A 5137-nucleotide genomic window follows, 5' to 3' on the forward strand; every position below is an offset into this window, starting at 1 on the left:
ATTAAATAAATAAAAATGTTTAATATAATTAGGTGAGTACTACTATTAATAAATGACCTAACAGTTTTCAATATTAAATAAGTATCTATTTTCTTTACTCCCTCCGTCCAGTGTGTCAGGCTAAAAAAATGAATTTACTCTAAAATGAGCTAAGAATAAGACTTACATTCATTAATCATCATAATTAATTGAAAAACTATAATTTTCTCTCCTCATAGGATAACTCTTGGTCACCTACATTTTTCTCTTATAATTAATTAACATGATTAATTGGAGGAATAGATTTACTAGTACATGGCTGCCATACTCGCGTGAATTTTTGCTCTGTGTCGCGGATGCATAATCGAAAACATTTTTATAAGCCTTTGCGTCGTTTTGACTGTCTTCCCAATTAACTGCAGCAACCGAAGAAATAGCTTATTAGAGGAAACTGTCGAGATGATGAATTAGTCGAGGTCAATTATTTTGTACCTTGGTCGCGCTGCAAGCTCTAATAAGCCCAATGCAGCAGACCGGAGGTATTACCTTGTTTCGACACATGATATAAATTCTGATATTTTAATCTAGGTACAAAAGTAAGTTGTGGAACTCTGAAAAATAAACCTACATATTAATTAAAGGAGGCGACACTAGACGAAAAAGTGAAACAGCTAATTTGGAGAACGACATAATTACTGGGATTTTAGTGCCACAGATAATGAACGAGAATTGTAACAAGATAAGTGTAGGTGAAAATATTTGTGTTAATATTATAAATAAGAAAAAAAATAACTGTGAATTATGGCTCAGTAAAGATCAGATAAAAAGAGTTAAATGAAAATGTTAACCAACTTGTTAATAGGTCAACCACATATAGAATTTAATTTTTTTTCCTTATTTTGTTATTGTGTCTAGTCGGTATCAAGCATCAAGTATGTAATGGTATCCTTTTTTTAACTAACGTGTTATTTGGTGTTGATCTTTAATTTGTTTCTCGGAAATATAGTCGTGAATGCAAAATAATTTTATAAATGTAAGAATATGAAAAATGATTAGTTTGTATGGTACACTTCATGGGCGGAGCCAGCGCCCGGCTAGCCTGGGCACTTGTCCGGGCTCACAAGATACGCGACATACTACGATGGCACTGTCATAACGGGGCAAATTACTCCTCGTATGGTGGTTTACCTGGGCAGTAGGTAGCTGGGCCAATGGGCTTCCGTTTCGATCCTCTCTGGTCAAACACTATTAATTAATTATTAAGCAAAAAAAACGTACGTCCAGGCTAATGGGCTACGTAACTATGTGAGATAAGCCTACTCGTTTGATCTTTTTTTTTACTAGAGATGAGAAGGAAACGATCAGTCCATCGCTCCACGCCTCCACCTCCCCGCTCCGTTCGGTTAATTTCTGTTCGCTCGAGACGGCCGCATCATCGGTTCATCGAAGACGGAGACAGACCGGCAGCCTAGGCGCGCAGCCGGCAGCGGGCGGAGCTGGAGCTAATCCATCCGAGACTCTGAGGAATGCTTTGCATCATGGCCTACTTGTCCCCTTCTTCAGAATTAGGTGAGATTCATAGATTTATTAGGGCTTAAATTTTGAGGTCACGGCAAGGAAAATTGGTCATCAGGGATGATTACCAATTTATGAGTTTAGTTCTTGTTTAGGGATTTGTTCTACATATAAATATTAAATCCAAATTTTAAACCATTAAATTTGAGAGATGAGGAGGTTTTGGCAGAAAGTGTGCATGGTGTGCACCCACAAATAGAAGTAGAGCCACAACCACCATCTCGTATTGCCTCGTGTTTTTCTTAAATATATTCGCAAATCACAACACTTGATTTATGTGAATATTAAAATCCATTTTTTTGTCATCTTGTCTCTGCTAGGATGTTTGGATGATAATTTGGACAGCTATACTTTTGTGAGTAATATGATGAGTTTGGTTCTATGTGGCCCCGGTTCTATCACTTAAGGTATCAAGTATCAAGTATATTTTGGTTTATGAAACTAAATTTTGGTATATTATATATTATTTCACTATCAAATTACATTTGTGTGATTAATATGGTTATATTTTCACTACATTATTAATGTGGATTCGTGATTTGAAAGTTTGATGCTATTTTATATATTATGTATCCGAACACTCGTTTCTGGTTTTTTATTAGACACTTAGAGCAACTTCAATGGGGCGACCCATTTCGTCTGCGGCCGTCCGTTTGGGTCGGCGCGGACAAAAAAGCCGGCCCAACGCGCCGACCCAAACGGACGCGCGTCCGCTTTCATCCGCCTGCCGACCCATTCCCGGTCCATTTTTTAGCCTGATTTGTGTCGGCGCGGACACAAGACGGACGCGCGCGCGCTCGCCCTCTTTCCTCACCGGGCCCGCTGGTCGGTGGCACATTGAATTCACACCCTCGCCCGCCTGCTACGTCGCCGACGCCGCCGGCCATATTTTCAGATTAAAATGGATACATAGATAGTTCTAGCGTACACAGATAAAAGAAAAAGACTACTACTCGTCGCTTTCTGACTCCGACTCGGTAATGTCCTCCTCCGACGTCTGAATGTAGGCGTCAGCAAGCTGCTCGTCTTCAATGTCCCAACCCGACGTTTGTCGTAGCTTCAGTTTCAATTGAGCTGCCTGCTTCCGCGAATGCTTGTCCTCCCGATAGACGGCTCGCTCCCTCCTCCTCGCGTCCCTCTCCAACCTCAATTACTTGTAGAACTGGCACTCGTCGACGACATCCTGCGGGAAGCCTCCTCGCTACACCACCAAGGCTTCCACGTCCTTCTCTGCGATGGCGAGGCGACGCTGCCGCCTTCGGTGGACACGACGATCCTCGTTGGTGAAAAGCCGCGGGAGAGGCGTCAGATCCTGCGCCCGCTGGCTCGACATGTTGGGAAAATTCATATCCCGACGAGGCCTCAGGAGGCGCCACGCCGCCGCGTCGTGCGCGCGGGTCGCCTCCTTTGCGGTGTCGAAGGTGCCGAGGATGAGACGTTTCTCACGAAACCAGATCTCGAAGGAGAAGGCGCCGGAGCGGCGCTCGCGAACTCCGCAAAAATCCGAAGCGCCCAGGCGGCGGATCGACATGGTGGCGCAGAGGCGGCGAGAGTGGGCGGCGGACAGAGTGTGGAGGGAGCGCCTTCTTTATAACGAGCGCCGGCCGCAGCGCGCGCGAACCTTTCCCGCGCGGTGGAGCGCCAAAACCAGCGGCGGCTATCCCCGCGCGCGCGAACCTTTCCCGCGCGCTGGAGCGCCAAAACCAGGGCGACGGCATGATCTTAAACGCGCGCGGTCATGAAATGGATCGGCCCGTTGGGCGCATTTCCAACCCAAAAGTAAAAGAGGGCGGACGGCGGGCAGGCGGCCGACCCAAACGAACAAAAGACGGATAAAAACGCCGTCCGTTTGGGTCGACCCGTTGGAGTTGCTCTTAGGCTTAAACTCGCCCAGGCTTCACAAAAATTATGGTTCGGCCACTGGTACACTTGGTTACCTTGAAATATATGTGGACAAAACAAGTATCACAAACTGTGTTGAAAACCAAGTCAGGTGCCTTGTTTATTTAGTTTTTAGTCTTTTTGGACGGTGATTTTTTTTCCTTTTTCATAAAGAAAGTACAAATTTTGTTCATTAAAAAAAACCACGAACAGCAAGCACTAGCACGGGCACATAAAAGAAGTTCAGTTTTTTTTTTAGTTTAGCTGTCTATATCGGGAGCGAGCGTACGTATAAATGTTGGCAGTGAGGCTGGGTACATACTACATACGGTTTTTGCCCGTGCCCGGGCCCGCCCAGCGAAGCCCAGTTCCCAGCAAACACAAACAAAGGCTTTACGTCGACCAGTGCAGAAACGGGTGCATGGATCGATGAGAGAATCAAAAACCAAAAAAAAAAAAAGGATCGATGAGAGAAAAGCCTGCCGGGATCTCCCACGGCTCCCGATGAAAGAGCGACATAATAAAAACAGATAAGACACAGAGAGAGAGAAATATTGTGGGCGCAGCGCGGGGAGGATGAGACAAGGGAAAAGCCGGCGGTATGGCGCTATCCGGCCGAAACCGCGGCGGTTTTGGTCGGTCCGGCCGGCCACCTTTTGACGTGTTTGGACGCTTGCATCCACCACCTTCCAGCCTCCTACAGAGAGAGAGAGAGAAACAGATAGGAGAGAGAGGAGACAAATTAGCAAGCCGGCTAGCTACAAAGCACCATTAGTAATCACAACGCTCAAGTGCTATGTGTGCCCACACCACGCTAGCTAGCTATCTAGAGCCTAGAGAGATGTTTTTCTCCCAGCCAACAACTCCGGCGAATCTTGGTTCTTCGAGCAAATTATAGCTCTAGGCTATAGCTAATTGGTACTGGTTGCTAGCATTACCATTAGGGTATCTTTAAGCGAACTCGTTGTTTAGACGCAGTTTGTCATCCAATGCTGCTTTGTATTGGTCCACGAATCAGTCGATTTTTCGTTTTCCCACAAACCAAAAGTAAAATAGGGCTTTGTGGGAGTCCAGACCGCCATCATGTAGGATTTTAACTCCCCCGGCCCATCCAAAATCCCACCCAAAATACCGTCCGAACCCCACGTCTCTATGGTCCCTCTTTCTCTGCATTTCCTACCTCCCTCGCAACGGCTGCCGCTCTACCAACCGGATGCCCGCCAAGCCCTTCGAGGAGCTCTGCGACCTCCACAATTACACACAGTCAGAACGCCGCTTGTCCTTCGCCGTCGGTCCACACCTCTCATCCGTCTGCTGCGTAGGTACCATCCCCCATACGGCGGTCACCACGGGTAAGTGTTTGATGAAATGTCCGTGCTAATTTTTGTGACCCTTGTTTGAAGCAATAGATTTGGACACGGAGTACATATACAAGCACTACGTTGATATGTGTGATGACTCAACTGAGAGGACGATTATGCAGATTAAATAGCGATGATGCAGGCGGACCTTCCAGACGCGGGGCATGCAGAAGAGCATGTTCACAATTTCAAGAGATTGATCAAGGGGCATCAGATGTTGAATCAGAATAGGGCACGGGGGCATTTGACGCTGATGGACGACTACTTTGCCTCGATTAGTGGACAATTTTAGTCGGCGCTTTCAGGTGCGAAAAAATATCTTTGATCACCTCTACAATGTC

The sequence above is a fragment of the Triticum urartu genome, chromosome 7, assembly GCF_003073215.2.
Source record: "Triticum urartu cultivar G1812 chromosome 7, Tu2.1, whole genome shotgun sequence".
Taxonomy (NCBI): domain Eukaryota; kingdom Viridiplantae; phylum Streptophyta; class Magnoliopsida; order Poales; family Poaceae; genus Triticum; species Triticum urartu.